This window comes from Hyla sarda, unplaced genomic scaffold (genome assembly GCF_029499605.1).
Source record: "Hyla sarda isolate aHylSar1 unplaced genomic scaffold, aHylSar1.hap1 scaffold_1078, whole genome shotgun sequence".
NCBI lineage: Eukaryota > Metazoa > Chordata > Amphibia > Anura > Hylidae > Hyla > Hyla sarda.
Window position 1 is genome coordinate 24,475 of NW_026607698.1, and position 17,631 is coordinate 42,105.

Consider the following 17,631-nt stretch of genomic DNA (forward strand, 5'->3'; position numbering starts at 1 on the left):
CTGTGCTGTGATGTCACTCAATACCACTGACATCACTAGGTGTAAACAACATCTCTCCTTTGCTGTGTATGTGACTATGGAGCTGTTTGGTGATGTCGTCTATTATGGCCTTCATAGAAGCAACAGGAGATTGTTGCATCCATCTAGAACCCTCAGAACTACAGTGCTATGATGTCACTCACTTCCACAGGCCTTGCAGAGTGTAAACAACAACAACCCAGCTTTGTTGTGTATGTAACCATAGGGATTTGTGATGTCACCTAGAACCTTCACAGCAGCGACAGCTTTATGAGGAGCATCAGCACTGCTCTGCCTGAGCAGAACCATCACCGCCATAGGTTGTCAAATAACCCGGATTTAACCCACACAGGTAAGTCCAATGGGGTGCAGGCATGTCCTCTATGCTTACAGCTTCCCGTGGGTGTTGGTTTGATACCGTTTGGGGACAGCCAAGGAGGCATCTGCAGGCAACAAAGGTAGGTGTGTGCTTGTGTGTGTGTTTCCTATGCAGATCCTAAGCCCAGTGTCACATGCAAGTAGGAGGAGTAAGAAGGGTTCCTGGCAAATCCGGGTTATGGATTGCATTTAAAAAGGCCCCGTGGGAGTGCAATGGGCCCCTGTCTTGCTGCTTAGCAATAATGGTATGGGTTTAGGTTCTGCTGTGTGTACTGGTGGTTGACTGCCCCCCAGCCCAGAGTGTGCATGGAAAATTGTCTGGCAGCCTCCCTGACAGCAAGCAGTGATAGTGCCCATGAAGGGGACCTTGTTGGGCCCGCCCCTTTCACGGTTATCGCTTCTCGGCCTTTTGGCTAAGATCAAGTGTAGTATCTGTTCTTATCAGTTTAATATCTGATACGTCCCCTATCTGGGGACCATATATTAAATGGATTTTTGAGAACGGGGGCCGATTTCGAAGCTTGCTTCCGTCGCCCTATGCATTGACCCGATATGGCAGTATCTTCGGGTACAGTGCACCACTCCCTTACAGGGTTAAAAAGAAAGATTCCTACTTTCATTGCTACCTGCTTGCTGGCTAGCCAGCTAGCCAGCCCTGTGGGCCTTGCTGCTGCTGCAGCCAAAAAACAAAAGGTGGTGCTGCTGCTGCTGCTTCTGCTGCTTCTGCTTGTGTCTGGCCGCTGTTGGAGCGTCCAGGCACAGGACTTCTGCTGCTGCTGACTAAATGGCCTCCTTAATTGGATCATTTGAGTAGCCAGCACACCTGTGCAGGTAGGGCATGACATGATAGGCAGCTGCCTTGATAGCGGGTGGGTGCTGAATGTTCCTAATTGACAAAATAAGATTAATGCTTATGAAGAAATATAAAATCTCATCCCTTCCCCAATATCGCGCCACACCCCTACCCCTTAATTCCCTGGTTGAACTTGATGGACATATGTCTTTTTTCGACCGTACTAACTATGTAACTATGTAACATAACATGGGGGGGGGGGGGGGGGGGGTCTCCTGGCTGTTCACACAGGTGTGTCATTGCTGTACATTGACCATGCATTGCTTCTGTGGTATTGCAAAGGCAAAGACAAATGCTTCCAGCCATCCATTGCACTAATGGATTGGTCATCAGCTGGCTGTCTATGTCCCGCATCAATATAGACCAAAGTACAGAGGGTTAGGCTATGCTATTGTGCACCTACCTGATGCATCAGAAGGTGCGAGGCCCTTGCTAAATTCTGTGCACAGACTTTGAGATCTATACTTTAGACTGTATCTAAACCTGCTCCAACATGGACTGACATTCTGGCCTACTTTCAGCCGATGCGACTTGTCTGTCGCTGAACAGTCGCTTTTTATGTATTCAGCACCTATGTATAATGTTGTAAAAATGCTCTAGAAGCTAAAGTCGCAGAAATGTCACACATATTTGGCCTGCAACTTTCTGTGCGACAAATTCAGACAGGAAAAATCAGTATAAATCCTTAGAAAATTATCCCCCAGTGTCTCCATCTGCTGGCGGTATTGAATAAGCATTGCTGCACTGATGGGGTATGCATTAGACGAAAAAAAAGAAGAAAAAGAAGAATAATACGCCCAGAAAAGAGGCGAAAAGGAGAAAAACGTAAAAAAACGTGAAAAAAAAGTAAGAGGAAGAGAAGGGAAAAAAAGGTGGAAATGGGTTTAAAAGTGATTTCGGCGGAGAAATATATATATATATATATATATATATATATATATATATATACGCGCACACACACACATATATATAAACGTATTCTCCGTTGAGATATTGCAGCCGCTGCTGTGTCCAGGCCCAGGAGCCTTAGCACTGTGCTGTGATGTCACTCAATACCACTGACATCACTAGGTGTAAACAACATCTCTCCTTTGCTGTGTATGTGACTATGGAGCTGTTTGGTGATGTCGTCTATTATGGCCTTCATAGAAGCAACAGGAGATTGTTGCATCCATCTAGAACCCTCAGAACTACAGTGCTATGATGTCACTCACTTCCACAGGCCTTGCAGAGTGTAAACAACAACAACCCAGCTTTGTTGTGTATGTAACCATAGGGATTTGTGATGTCACCTAGAACCTTCACAGCAGCGACAGCTTTATGAGGAGCATCAGCACTGCTCTGCCTGAGCAGAACCATCACCGCCATAGGTTGTCAAATAACCCGGATTTAACCCACACAGGTAAGTCCAATGGGGTGCAGGCATGTCCTCTATGCTTACAGCTTCCCGTGGGTGTTGGTTTGATACCGTTTGGGGACAGCCAAGGAGGCATCTGCAGGCAACAAAGGTAGGTGTGTGCTTGTGTGTGTGTTTCCTATGCAGATCCTAAGCCCAGTGTCACATGCAAGTAGGAGGAGTAAGAAGGGTTCCTGGCAAATCCGGGTTATGGATTGCATTTAAAAAGGCCCCGTGGGAGTGCAATGGGCCCCTGTCTTGCTGCTTAGCAATAATGGTATGGGTTTAGGTTCTGCTGTGTGTACTGGTGGTTGACTGCCCCCCAGCCCAGAGTGTGCATGGAAAATTGTCTGGCAGCCTCCCTGACAGCAAGCAGTGATAGTGCCCATGAAGGGGACCTTGTTGGGCCCGCCCCTTTCACGGTTATCGCTTCTCGGCCTTTTGGCTAAGATCAAGTGTAGTATCTGTTCTTATCAGTTTAATATCTGATACGTCCCCTATCTGGGGACCATATATTAAATGGATTTTTGAGAACGGGGGCCGATTTCGAAGCTTGCTTCCGTCGCCCTATGCATTGACCCGATATGGCAGTATCTTCGGGTACAGTGCACCACCCCCTTACAGGGTTAAAAAGAAAGATTCCTACTTTCATTGCTACCTGCTTGCTGGCTAGCCAGCTAGCCAGCCCTGTGGGCCTTGCTGCTGCTGCAGCCAAAAAACAAAAGGTGGTGCTGCTGCTGCTGCTTCTGCTGCTTCTGCTTGTGTCTGGCCGCTGTTGGAGCGTCCAGGCACAGGACTTCTGCTGCTGCTGACTAAATGGCCTCCTTAATTGGATCATTTGAGTAGCCAGCACACCTGTGCAGGTAGGGCATGACATGATAGGCAGCTGCCTTGATAGCGGGTGGGTGCTGAATGTTCCTAATTGACAAAATAAGATTAATGCTTATGAAGAAATATAAAATCTCATCCCTTCCCCAATATCGCGCCACACCCCTACCCCTTAATTCCCTGGTTGAACTTGATGGACATATGTCTTTTTTCGACCGTACTAACTATGTAACTATGTAACATAACATGGGGGGGGGGGGGGGGGTCTCCTGGCTGTTCACACAGGTGTGTCATTGCTGTACATTGACCATGCATTGCTTCTGTGGTATTGCAAAGGCAAAGACAAATGCTTCCAGCCATCCATTGCACTAATGGATTGGTCATCAGCTGGCTGTCTATGTCCCGCATCAATATAGACCAAAGTACAGAGGGTTAGGCTATGCTATTGTGCACCTACCTGATGCATCAGAAGGTGCGAGGCCCTTGCTAAATTTTGTGCACAGACTTTGAGATCTATACTTTAGACTGTATCTAAACCTGCTCCAACATGGACTGACATTCTGGCCTACTTTCAGCCGATGCGACTTGTCTGTCGCTGAACAGTCGCTTTTTATGTATTCAGCACCTATGTATAATGTTGTAAAAATGCTCTAGAAGCTAAAGTCGCAGAAATGTCACACATATTTGGCCTGCAACTTTCTGTGCGACAAATTCAGACAGGAAAAATCAGTATAAATCCTTAGAAAATTATCCCCCAGTGTCTCCATCTGCTGGCGGTATTGAATAAGCATTGCTGCACTGATGGGGTATGCATTAGACGAAAAAAAAGAAGAAAAAGAAGAATAATACGCCCAGAAAAGAGGCGAAAAGGAGAAAAACGTAAAAAAACGTGAAAAAAAAGTAAGAGGAAGAGAAGGGAAAAAAAGGTGGAAATGGGTTTAAAAGTGATTTCGGCGGAGAAATATATATATATATATATATATATATATATATATATATATACGCGCACACACACACATATATATAAACGTATTCTCCGTTGAGATATTGCAGCCGCTGCTGTGTCCAGGCCCAGGAGCCTTAGCACTGTGCTGTGATGTCACTCAATACCACTGACATCACTAGGTGTAAACAACATCTCTCCTTTGCTGTGTATGTGACTATGGAGCTGTTTGGTGATGTCGTCTATTATGGCCTTCATAGAAGCAACAGGAGATTGTTGCATCCATCTAGAACCCTCAGAACTACAGTGCTATGATGTCACTCACTTCCACAGGCCTTGCAGAGTGTAAACAACAACAACCCAGCTTTGTTGTGTATGTAACCATAGGGATTTGTGATGTCACCTAGAACCTTCACAGCAGCGACAGCTTTATGAGGAGCATCAGCACTGCTCTGCCTGAGCAGAACCATCACCGCCATAGGTTGTCAAATAACCCGGATTTAACCCACACAGGTAAGTCCAATGGGGTGCAGGCATGTCCTCTATGCTTACAGCTTCCCGTGGGTGTTGGTTTGATACCGTTTGGGGACAGCCAAGGAGGCATCTGCAGGCAACAAAGGTAGGTGTGTGCTTGTGTGTGTGTTTCCTATGCAGATCCTAAGCCCAGTGTCACATGCAAGTAGGAGGAGTAAGAAGGGTTCCTGGCAAATCCGGGTTATGGATTGCATTTAAAAAGGCCCCGTGGGAGTGCAATGGGCCCCTGTCTTGCTGCTTAGCAATAATGGTATGGGTTTAGGTTCTGCTGTGTGTACTGGTGGTTGACTGCCCCCCAGCCCAGAGTGTGCATGGAAAATTGTCTGGCAGCCTCCCTGACAGCAAGCAGTGATAGTGCCCATGAAGGGGACCTTGTTGGGCCCGCCCCTTTCACGGTTATCGCTTCTCGGCCTTTTGGCTAAGATCAAGTGTAGTATCTGTTCTTATCAGTTTAATATCTGATACGTCCCCTATCTGGGGACCATATATTAAATGGATTTTTGAGAACGGGGGCCGATTTCGAAGCTTGCTTCCGTCGCCCTATGCATTGACCCGATATGGCAGTATCTTCGGGTACAGTGCACCACCCCCTTACAGGGTTAAAAAGAAAGATTCCTACTTTCATTGCTACCTGCTTGCTGGCTAGCCAGCTAGCCAGCCCTGTGGGCCTTGCTGCTGCTGCAGCCAAAAAACAAAAGGTGGTGCTGCTGCTGCTGCTTCTGCTGCTTCTGCTTGTGTCTGGCCGCTGTTGGAGCGTCCAGGCACAGGACTTCTGCTGCTGCTGACTAAATGGCCTCCTTAATTGGATCATTTGAGTAGCCAGCACACCTGTGCAGGTAGGGCATGACATGATAGGCAGCTGCCTTGATAGCGGGTGGGTGCTGAATGTTCCTAATTGACAAAATAAGATTAATGCTTATGAAGAAATATAAAATCTCATCCCTTCCCCAATATCGCGCCACACCCCTACCCCTTAATTCCCTGGTTGAACTTGATGGACATATGTCTTTTTTCGACCGTACTAACTATGTAACTATGTAACATAACATGGGGGGGGGGGGGGGGGTCTCCTGGCTGTTCACACAGGTGTGTCATTGCTGTACATTGACCATGCATTGCTTCTGTGGTATTGCAAAGGCAAAGACAAATGCTTCCAGCCATCCATTGCACTAATGGATTGGTCATCAGCTGGCTGTCTATGTCCCGCATCAATATAGACCAAAGTACAGAGGGTTAGGCTATGCTATTGTGCACCTACCTGATGCATCAGAAGGTGCGAGGCCCTTGCTAAATTCTGTGCACAGACTTTGAGATCTATACTTTAGACTGTATCTAAACCTGCTCCAACATGGACTGACATTCTGGCCTACTTTCAGCCGATGCGACTTGTCTGTCGCTGAACAGTCGCTTTTTATGTATTCAGCACCTATGTATAATGTTGTAAAAATGCTCTAGAAGCTAAAGTCGCAGAAATGTCACACATATTTGGCCTGCAACTTTCTGTGCGACAAATTCAGACAGGAAAAATCAGTATAAATCCTTAGAAAATTATCCCCCAGTGTCTCCATCTGCTGGCGGTATTGAATAAGCATTGCTGCACTGATGGGGTATGCATTAGACGAAAAAAAAGAAGAAAAAGAAGAATAATACGCCCAGAAAAGAGGCGAAAAGGAGAAAAACGTAAAAAAACGTGAAAAAAAAGTAAGAGGAAGAGAAGGGAAAAAAAGGTGGAAATGGGTTTAAAAGTGATTTCGGCGGAGAAATATATATATATATATATATATATATATATATATATATATATATACGCGCACACACACACATATATATAAACGTATTCTCCGTTGAGATATTGCAGCCGCTGCTGTGTCCAGGCCCAGGAGCCTTAGCACTGTGCTGTGATGTCACTCAATACCACTGACATCACTAGGTGTAAACAACATCTCTCCTTTGCTGTGTATGTGACTATGGAGCTGTTTGGTGATGTCGTCTATTATGGCCTTCATAGAAGCAACAGGAGATTGTTGCATCCATCTAGAACCCTCAGAACTACAGTGCTATGATGTCACTCACTTCCACAGGCCTTGCAGAGTGTAAACAACAACAACCCAGCTTTGTTGTGTATGTAACCATAGGGATTTGTGATGTCACCTAGAACCTTCACAGCAGCGACAGCTTTATGAGGAGCATCAGCACTGCTCTGCCTGAGCAGAACCATTACCGCCATAGGTTGTCAAATAACCCGGATTTAACCCACACAGGTAAGTCCAATGGGGTGCAGGCATGTCCTCTATGCTTACAGCTTCCCGTGGGTGTTGGTTTGATACCGTTTGGGGACAGCCAAGGAGGCATCTGCAGGCAACAAAGGTAGGTGTGTGCTTGTGTGTGTGTTTCCTATGCAGATCCTAAGCCCAGTGTCACATGCAAGTAGGAGGAGTAAGAAGGGTTTCTGGCAAATCCGGGTTATGGATTGCATTTAAAAAGGCCCCGTGGGAGTGCAATGGGCCCCTGTCTTGCTGCTTAGCAATAATGGTATGGGTTTAGGTTCTGCTGTGTGTACTGGTGGTTGACTGCCCCCCAGCCCAGAGTGTGCATGGAAAATTGTCTGGCAGCCTCCCTGACAGCAAGCAGTGATAGTGCCCATGAAGGGGACCTTGTTGGGCCCGCCCCTTTCACGGTTATCGCTTCTCGGCCTTTTGGCTAAGATCAAGTGTAGTATCTGTTCTTATCAGTTTAATATCTGATACGTCCCCTATCTGGGGACCATATATTAAATGGATTTTTGAGAACGGGGGCCGATTTCGAAGCTTGCTTCCGTCGCCCTATGCATTGACCCGATATGGCAGTATCTTCGGGTACAGTGCACCACCCCCTTACAGGGTTAAAAAGAAAGATTCCTACTTTCATTGCTACCTGCTTGCTGGCTAGCCAGCTAGCCAGCCCTGTGGGCCTTGCTGCTGCTGCAGCCAAAAAACAAAAGGTGGTGCTGCTGCTGCTGCTTCTGCTGCTTCTGCTTGTGTCTGGCCGCTGTTGGAGCGTCCAGGCACAGGACTTCTGCTGCTGCTGACTAAATGGCCTCCTTAATTGGATCATTTGAGTAGCCAGCACACCTGTGCAGGTAGGGCATGACATGATAGGCAGCTGCCTTGATAGCGGGTGGGTGCTGAATGTTCCTAATTGACAAAATAAGATTAATGCTTATGAAGAAATATAAAATCTCATCCCTTCCCCAATATCGCGCCACACCCCTACCCCTTAATTCCCTGGTTGAACTTGATGGACATATGTCTTTTTTCGACCGTACTAACTATGTAACTATGTAACATAACATGGGGGGGGGGGGGGGTCTCCTGGCTGTTCACACAGGTGTGTCATTGCTGTACATTGACCATGCATTGCTTCTGTGGTATTGCAAAGGCAAAGACAAATGCTTCCAGCCATCCATTGCACTAATGGATTGGTCATCAGCTGGCTGTCTATGTCCCGCATCAATATAGACCAAAGTACAGAGGGTTAGGCTATGCTATTGTGCACCTACCTGATGCATCAGAAGGTGCGAGGCCCTTGCTAAATTCTGTGCACAGACTTTGAGATCTATACTTTAGACTGTATCTAAACCTGCTCCAACATGGACTGACATTCTGGCCTACTTTCAGCCGATGCGACTTGTCTGTCGCTGAACAGTCGCTTTTTATGTATTCAGCACCTATGTATAATGTTGTAAAAATGCTCTAGAAGCTAAAGTCGCAGAAATGTCACACATATTTGGCCTGCAACTTTCTGTGCGACAAATTCAGACAGGAAAAATCAGTATAAATCCTTAGAAAATTATCCCCAGTGTCTCCATCTGCTGGCGGTATTGAATAAGCATTGCTGCACTGATGGGGTATGCATTAGACGAAAAAAAAGAAGAAAAAGAAGAATAATACGCCCAGAAAAGAGGCGAAAAGGAGAAAAACGTAAAAAAACGTGAAAAAAAAGTAAGAGGAAGAGAAGGGAAAAAAAGGTGGAAATGGGTTTAAAAGTGATTTCGGCGGAGAAATATATATATATATATATATATATATATATATATATATATATACGCGCACACACACACATATATATAAACGTATTCTCCGTTGAGATATTGCAGCCGCTGCTGTGTCCAGGCCCAGGAGCCTTAGCACTGTGCTGTGATGTCACTCAATACCACTGACATCACTAGGTGTAAACAACATCTCTCCTTTGCTGTGTATGTGACTATGGAGCTGTTTGGTGATGTCGTCTATTATGGCCTTCATAGAAGCAACAGGAGATTGTTGCATCCATCTAGAACCCTCAGAACTACAGTGCTATGATGTCACTCACTTCCACAGGCCTTGCAGAGTGTAAACAACAACAACCCAGCTTTGTTGTGTATGTAACCATAGGGATTTGTGATGTCACCTAGAACCTTCACAGCAGCGACAGCTTTATGAGGAGCATCAGCACTGCTCTGCCTGAGCAGAACCATCACCGCCATAGGTTGTCAAATAACCCGGATTTAACCCACAAGGTAAGTCCAATGGGGTGCAGGCATGTCCTCTATGCTTACAGCTTCCCGTGGGTGTTGGTTTGATACCGTTTGGGGACAGCCAAGGAGGCATCTGCAGGCAACAAAGGTAGGTGTGTGCTTGTGTGTGTGTTTCCTATGCAGATCCTAAGCCCAGTGTCACATGCAAGTAGGAGGAGTAAGAAGGGTTCCTGGCAAATCCGGGTTATGGATTGCATTTAAAAAGGCCCCGTGGGAGTGCAATGGGCCCCTGTCTTGCTGCTTAGCAATAATGGTATGGGTTTAGGTTCTGCTGTGTGTACTGGTGGTTGACTGCCCCCCAGCCCAGAGTGTGCATGGAAAATTGTCTGGCAGCCTCCCTGACAGCAAGCAGTGATAGTGCCCATGAAGGGGACCTTGTTGGGCCCGCCCCTTTCACGGTTATCGCTTCTCGGCCTTTTGGCTAAGATCAAGTGTAGTATCTGTTCTTATCAGTTTAATATCTGATACGTCCCCTATCTGGGGACCATATATTAAATGGATTTTTGAGAACGGGGGCCGATTTCGAAGCTTGCTTCCGTCGCCCTATGCATTGACCCGATATGGCAGTATCTTCGGGTACAGTGCACCACCCCCTTACAGGGTTAAAAAGAAAGATTCCTACTTTCATTGCTACCTGCTTGCTGGCTAGCCAGCTAGCCAGCCCTGTGGGCCTTGCTGCTGCTGCAGCCAAAAAACAAAAGGTGGTGCTGCTGCTGCTGCTTCTGCTGCTTCTGCTTGTGTCTGGCCGCTGTTGGAGCGTCCAGGCACAGGACTTCTGCTGCTGCTGACTAAATGGCCTCCTTAATTGGATCATTTGAGTAGCCAGCACACCTGTGCAGGTAGGGCATGACATGATAGGCAGCTGCCTTGATAGCGGGTGGGTGCTGAATGTTCCTAATTGACAAAATAAGATTAATGCTTATGAAGAAATATAAAATCTCATCCCTTCCCCAATATCGCGCCACACCCCTACCCCTTAATTCCCTGGTTGAACTTGATGGACATATGTCTTTTTTCGACCGTACTAACTATGTAACTATGTAACATAACATGGGGGGGGGGGGGGTCTCCTGGCTGTTCACACAGGTGTGTCATTGCTGTACATTGACCATGCATTGCTTCTGTGGTATTGCAAAGGCAAAGACAAATGCTTCCAGCCATCCATTGCACTAATGGATTGGTCATCAGCTGGCTGTCTATGTCCCGCATCAATATAGACCAAAGTACAGAGGGTTAGGCTATGCTATTGTGCACCTACCTGATGCATCAGAAGGTGCGAGGCCCTTGCTAAATTCTGTGCACAGACTTTGAGATCTATACTTTAGACTGTATCTAAACCTGCTCCAACATGGACTGACATTCTGGCCTACTTTCAGCCGATGCGACTTGTCTGTCGCTGAACAGTCGCTTTTTATGTATTCAGCACCTATGTATAATGTTGTAAAAATGCTCTAGAAGCTAAAGTCGCAGAAATGTCACACATATTTGGCCTGCAACTTTCTGTGCGACAAATTCAGACAGGAAAAATCAGTATAAATCCTTAGAAAATTATCCCCCAGTGTCTCCATCTGCTGGCGGTATTGAATAAGCATTGCTGCACTGATGGGGTATGCATTAGACGAAAAAAAAGAAGAAAAAGAAGAATAATACGCCCAGAAAAGAGGCGAAAAGGAGAAAAACGTAAAAAAACGTGAAAAAAAAGTAAGAGGAAGAGAAGGGAAAAAAAGGTGGAAATGGGTTTAAAAGTGATTTCGGCGGAGATATATATATATATATATATATATATATATATATATATATATATACGCGCACACACACACATATATATAAACGTATTCTCCGTTGAGATATTGCAGCCGCTGCTGTGTCCAGGCCCAGGAGCCTTAGCACTGTGCTGTGATGTCACTCAATACCACTGACATCACTAGGTGTAAACAACATCTCTCCTTTGCTGTGTATGTGACTATGGAGCTGTTTGGTGATGTCGTCTATTATGGCCTTCATAGAAGCAACAGGAGATTGTTGCATCCATCTAGAACCCTCAGAACTACAGTGCTATGATGTCACTCACTTCCACAGGCCTTGCAGAGTGTAAACAACAACAACCCAGCTTTGTTGTGTATGTAACCATAGGGATTTGTGATGTCACCTAGAACCTTCACAGCAGCGACAGCTTTATGAGGAGCATCAGCACTGCTCTGCCTGAGCAGAACCATCACCGCCATAGGTTGTCAAATAACCCGGATTTAACCCACACAGGTAAGTCCAATGGGGTGCAGGCATGTCCTCTATGCTTACAGCTTCCCGTGGGTGTTGGTTTGATACCGTTTGGGGACAGCCAAGGAGGCATCTGCAGGCAACAAAGGTAGGTGTGTGCTTGTGTGTGTGTTTCCTATGCAGATCCTAAGCCCAGTGTCACATGCAAGTAGGAGGAGTAAGAAGGGTTCCTGGCAAATCCGGGTTATGGATTGCATTTAAAAAGGCCCCGTGGGAGTGCAATGGGCCCCTGTCTTGCTGCTTAGCAATAATGGTATGGGTTTAGGTTCTGCTGTGTGTACTGGTGGTTGACTGCCCCCCAGCCCAGAGTGTGCATGGAAAATTGTCTGGCAGCCTCCCTGACAGCAAGCAGTGATAGTGCCCATGAAGGGGACCTTGTTGGGCCCGCCCCTTTCACGGTTATCGCTTCTCGGCCTTTTGGCTAAGATCAAGTGTAGTATCTGTTCTTATCAGTTTAATATCTGATACGTCCCCTATCTGGGGACCATATATTAAATGGATTTTTGAGAACGGGGGCCGATTTCGAAGCTTGCTTCCGTCGCCCTATGCATTGACCCGATATGGCAGTATCTTCGGGTACAGTGCACCACCCCCTTACAGGGTTAAAAAGAAAGATTCCTACTTTCATTGCTACCTGCTTGCTGGCTAGCCAGCTAGCCAGCCCTGTGGGCCTTGCTGCTGCAGCCAAAAAACAAAAGGTGGTGCTGCTGCTGCTGCTTCTGCTGCTTCTGCTTGTGTCTGGCCGCTGTTGGAGCGTCCAGGCACAGGACTTCTGCTGCTGCTGACTAAATGGCCTCCTTAATTGGATCATTTGAGTAGCCAGCACACCTGTGCAGGTAGGGCATGACATGATAGGCAGCTGCCTTGATAGCGGGTGGGTGCTGAATGTTCCTAATTGACAAAATAAGATTAATGCTTATGAAGAAATATAAAATCTCATCCCTTCCCCAATATCGCGCCACACCCCTACCCCTTAATTCCCTGGTTGAACTTGATGGACATATGTCTTTTTTCGACCGTACTAACTATGTAACTATGTAACATAACATGGGGGGGGGGGGGGGTCTCCTGGCTGTTCACACAGGTGTGTCATTGCTGTACATTGACCATGCATTGCTTCTGTGGTATTGCAAAGGCAAAGACAAATGCTTCCAGCCATCCATTGCACTAATGGATTGGTCATCAGCTGGCTGTCTATGTCCCGCATCAATATAGACCAAAGTACAGAGGGTTAGGCTATGCTATTGTGCACCTACCTGATGCATCAGAAGGTGCGAGGCCCTTGCTAAATTCTGTGCACAGACTTTGAGATCTATACTTTAGACTGTATCTAAACCTGCTCCAACATGGACTGACATTCTGGCCTACTTTCAGCCGATGCGACTTGTCTGTCGCTGAACAGTCGCTTTTTATGTATTCAGCACCTATGTATAATGTTGTAAAAATGCTCTAGAAGCTAAAGTCGCAGAAATGTCACACATATTTGGCCTGCAACTTTCTGTGCGACAAATTCAGACAGGAAAAATCAGTATAAATCCTTAGAAAATTATCCCCCAGTGTCTCCATCTGCTGGCGGTATTGAATAAGCATTGCTGCACTGATGGGGTATGCATTAGACGAAAAAAAAGAAGAAAAAGAAGAATAATACGCCCAGAAAAGAGGCGAAAAGGAGAAAAACGTAAAAAAACGTGAAAAAAAAGTAAGAGGAAGAGAAGGGAAAAAAAGGTGGAAATGGGTTTAAAAGTGATTTCGGCGGAGAATATATATATATATATATATATATATATATATATATATATATATACGCGCACACACACACATATATATAAACGTATTCTCCGTTGAGATATTGCAGCCGCTGCTGTGTCCAGGCCCAGGAGCCTTAGCACTGTGCTGTGATGTCACTCAATACCACTGACATCACTAGGTGTAAACAACATCTCTCCTTTGCTGTGTATGTGACTATGGAGCTGTTTGGTGATGTCGTCTATTATGGCCTTCATAGAAGCAACAGGAGATTGTTGCATCCATCTAGAACCCTCAGAACTACAGTGCTATGATGTCACTCACTTCCACAGGCCTTGCAGAGTGTAAACAACAACAACCCAGCTTTGTTGTGTATGTAACCATAGGGATTTGTGATGTCACCTAGAACCTTCACAGCAGCGACAGCTTTATGAGGAGCATCAGCACTGCTCTGCCTGAGCAGAACCATCACCGCCATAGGTTGTCAAATAACCCGGATTTAACCCACACAGGTAAGTCCAATGGGGTGCAGGCATGTCCTCTATGCTTACAGCTTCCCGTGGGTGTTGGTTTGATACCGTTTGGGGACAGCCAAGGAGGCATCTGCAGGCAACAAAGGTAGGTGTGTGCTTGTGTGTGTGTTTCCTATGCAGATCCTAAGCCCAGTGTCACATGCAAGTAGGAGGAGTAAGAAGGGTTCCTGGCAAATCCGGGTTATGGATTGCATTTAAAAAGGCCCCGTGGGAGTGCAATGGGCCCCTGTCTTGCTGCTTAGCAATAATGGTATGGGTTTAGGTTCTGCTGTGTGTACTGGTGGTTGACTGCCCCCCAGCCCAGAGTGTGCATGGAAAATTGTCTGGCAGCCTCCCTGACAGCAAGCAGTGATAGTGCCCATGAAGGGGACCTTGTTGGGCCCGCCCCTTTCACGGTTATCGCTTCTCGGCCTTTTGGCTAAGATCAAGTGTAGTATCTGTTCTTATCAGTTTAATATCTGATACGTCCCCTATCTGGGGACCATATATTAAATGGATTTTTGAGAACGGGGGCCGATTTCGAAGCTTGCTTCCGTCGCCCTATGCATTGACCCGATATGGCAGTATCTTCGGGTACAGTGCACCACCCCCTTACAGGGTTAAAAAGAAAGATTCCTACTTTCATTGCTACCTGCTTGCTGGCTAGCCAGCTAGCCAGCCCTGTGGGCCTTGCTGCTGCAGCCAAAAAACAAAAGGTGGTGCTGCTGCTGCTGCTGCTGCTGCTTCTGCTTGTGTCTGGCCGCTGTTGGAGCGTCCAGGCACAGGACTTCTGCTGCTGCTGACTAAATGGCCTCCTTAATTGGATCATTTGAGTAGCCAGCACACCTGTGCAGGTAGGGCATGACATGATAGGCAGCTGCCTTGATAGCGGGTGGGTGCTGAATGTTCCTAATTGACAAAATAAGATTAATGCTTATGAAGAAATATAAAATCTCATCCCTTCCCCAATATCGCGCCACACCCCTACCCCTTAATTCCCTGGTTGAACTTGATGGACATATGTCTTTTTTCGACCGTACTAACTATGTAACTATGTAACATAACATGGGGGGGGGGGGGGGGGTCTCCTGGCTGTTCACACAGGTGTGTCATTGCTGTACATTGACCATGCATTGCTTCTGTGGTATTGCAAAGGCAAAGACAAATGCTTCCAGCCATCCATTGCACTAATGGATTGGTCATCAGCTGGCTGTCTATGTCCCGCATCAATATAGACCAAAGTACAGAGGGTTAGGCTATGCTATTGTGCACCTACCTGATGCATCAGAAGGTGCGAGGCCCTTGCTAAATTCTGTGCACAGACTTTGAGATCTATACTTTAGACTGTATCTAAACCTGCTCCAACATGGACTGACATTCTGGCCTACTTTCAGCCGATGCGACTTGTCTGTCGCTGAACAGTCGCTTTTTATGTATTCAGCACCTATGTATAATGTTGTAAAAATGCTCTAGAAGCTAAAGTCGCAGAAATGTCACACATATTTGGCCTGCAACTTTCTGTGCGACAAATTCAGACAGGAAAAATCAGTATAAATCCTTAGAAAATTATCCCCCAGTGTCTCCATCTGCTGGCGGTATTGAATAAGCATTGCTGCACTGATGGGGTATGCATTAGACGAAAAAAAAGAAGAAAAAGAAGAATAATACGCCCAGAAAAGAGGCGAAAAGGAGAAAAACGTAAAAAAACGTGAAAAAAAAGTAAGAGGAAGAGAAGGGAAAAAAAGGTGGAAATGGGTTTAAAAGTGATTTCGGCGGAGAATATATATATATATATATATATATATATATATATATATATATATATACGCGCACACACACACATATATATAAACGTATTCTCCGTTGAGATATTGCAGCCGCTGCTGTGTCCAGGCCCAGGAGCCTTAGCACTGTGCTGTGATGTCACTCAATACCACTGACATCACTAGGTGTAAACAACATCTCTCCTTTGCTGTGTATGTGACTATGGAGCTGTTTGGTGATGTCGTCTATTATGGCCTTCATAGAAGCAACAGGAGATTGTTGCATCCATCTAGAACCCTCAGAACTACAGTGCTATGATGTCACTCACTTCCACAGGCCTTGCAGAGTGTAAACAACAACAACCCAGCTTTGTTGTGTATGTAACCATAGGGATTTGTGATGTCACCTAGAACCTTCACAGCAGCGACAGCTTTATGAGGAGCATCAGCACTGCTCTGCCTGAGCAGAACCATCACCGCCATAGGTTGTCAAATAACCCGGATTTAACCCACACAGGTAAGTCCAATGGGGTGCAGGCATGTCCTCTATGCTTACAGCTTCCCGTGGGTGTTGGTTTGATACCGTTTGGGGACAGCCAAGGAGGCATCTGCAGGCAACAAAGGTAGGTGTGTGCTTGTGTGTGTGTTTCCTATGCAGATCCTAAGCCCAGTGTCACATGCAAGTAGGAGGAGTAAGAAGGGTTCCTGGCAAATCCGGGTTATGGATTGCATTTAAAAAGGCCCCGTGGGAGTGCAATGGGCCCCTGTCTTGCTGCTTAGCAATAATGGTATGGGTTTAGGTTCTGCTGTGTGTACTGGTGGTTGACTGCCCCCCAGCCCAGAGTGTGCATGGAAAATTGTCTGGCAGCCTCCCTGACAGCAAGCAGTGATAGTGCCCATGAAGGGGACCTTGTTGGGCCCGCCCCTTTCACGGTTATCGCTTCTCGGCCTTTTGGCTAAGATCAAGTGTAGTATCTGCATTTGGTCTGGTCGGAAGGTGTCTGTGGTACCCCGCTTCTCGGCCTTGGGGGATTGTCTCTCCTTACGGAGGGACTTCACCCCCTTGCTGCTATTGGGGAGCGGGCTTAGTCCACGGACAACGGGTTGCGATCCCCCTGTCTCTGGGACCTTGTGTCTCAGAAGGCATTTTCGGTACGTTGAGCGTTACCTGTAGCTTCGGAAGCACCTAGGGTACCCCCGACCTCTGCCTTGGGTAAGGGTTCCGCTTTTATAGCGGGATTCCGAGCCCCTGCTGCTATTGGGGAAGGGGCTTAGTCCCTGGGTGTGGAAGATGCCGTTCTCCTGGGCTTTCCCCTCTGGGGAAATGTCGATGCGAAATACCATCCGCATAGAGGTGTCGGAGAGCCATCGTCAGTTGAAGAACCTCCGCTTCATTGCGGAGGTGATTCTTCTTGACTACTTCCGCCTCAATAGGGAGGACATCCTGTGTCTAAATGACCAGGAAAGCCGTGGCCTGTATACCGTCACCTTCACGGCCACGGCGTGTTGCGATAACATCTATGCAACCTTGTCTGGTGCGGACCAGAGGGACGATCGACTCGACGGTCTTTCGTTCCAGTTCCTCTATGGTGAGGAACATATACCGTTGGTGGTGGCTATGCACAGCCCTCATGTGACCACGGAGGATATAGCCACTTTTCTTCGGCGATACTGCGAAGAGGTGCGATTCGCAAACAAAATCTTGAACTCCGTGCGGTTCTGGAACGGCAAGAGGAAGTTCTGGGTCAAGCTCCGTAAGGATCCCGGTGGTATTTTGGGGGTCTTTGCCATCCGCCCCCAAATTTTGCCATCGGGAGAGTTCGGGGCT

At 46.7% G+C, this 17,631-nt stretch overlaps 7 non-coding genes and 1 pseudogene across 7 annotated transcripts; all 8 read left to right on the forward strand.

Annotated features, from left to right (window-relative positions):
• Window positions 1-789: 789 nt before the first annotated feature.
• Window positions 790-980, forward strand: LOC130300391 (U2 spliceosomal RNA). Its single transcript, XR_008851262.1, has one exon. It is a non-coding gene; the product is annotated as a U2 spliceosomal RNA (small nuclear RNA).
• A 2,090-nt stretch (window positions 981-3,070) lies between these two features.
• Window positions 3,071-3,261, forward strand: LOC130300394 (U2 spliceosomal RNA). Its single transcript, XR_008851265.1, has one exon. It is a non-coding gene; the product is annotated as a U2 spliceosomal RNA (small nuclear RNA).
• Window positions 3,262-5,348: 2,087 nt separating this feature from the next.
• LOC130300395 (U2 spliceosomal RNA) lies at window positions 5,349-5,539 on the forward strand. The gene has a single exon (XR_008851266.1). It is a non-coding gene; the product is annotated as a U2 spliceosomal RNA (small nuclear RNA).
• A 2,091-nt stretch (window positions 5,540-7,630) lies between these two features.
• On the forward strand, window positions 7,631-7,821 carry LOC130300396 (U2 spliceosomal RNA). The gene has a single exon (XR_008851267.1). It is a non-coding gene; the product is annotated as a U2 spliceosomal RNA (small nuclear RNA).
• A 2,085-nt stretch (window positions 7,822-9,906) lies between these two features.
• LOC130300397 (U2 spliceosomal RNA) lies at window positions 9,907-10,097 on the forward strand. The gene has a single exon (XR_008851268.1). It is a non-coding gene; the product is annotated as a U2 spliceosomal RNA (small nuclear RNA).
• A 2,086-nt stretch (window positions 10,098-12,183) lies between these two features.
• LOC130300398 (U2 spliceosomal RNA) lies at window positions 12,184-12,374 on the forward strand. Its single transcript, XR_008851269.1, has one exon. It is a non-coding gene; the product is annotated as a U2 spliceosomal RNA (small nuclear RNA).
• A 2,085-nt stretch (window positions 12,375-14,459) lies between these two features.
• Window positions 14,460-14,650, forward strand: LOC130300399 (U2 spliceosomal RNA). The gene has a single exon (XR_008851270.1). It is a non-coding gene; the product is annotated as a U2 spliceosomal RNA (small nuclear RNA).
• A 2,089-nt stretch (window positions 14,651-16,739) lies between these two features.
• Window positions 16,740-16,957, forward strand: LOC130300434 (U2 spliceosomal RNA; annotated as a pseudogene).
• Window positions 16,958-17,631: the final 674 nt, after the last annotated feature.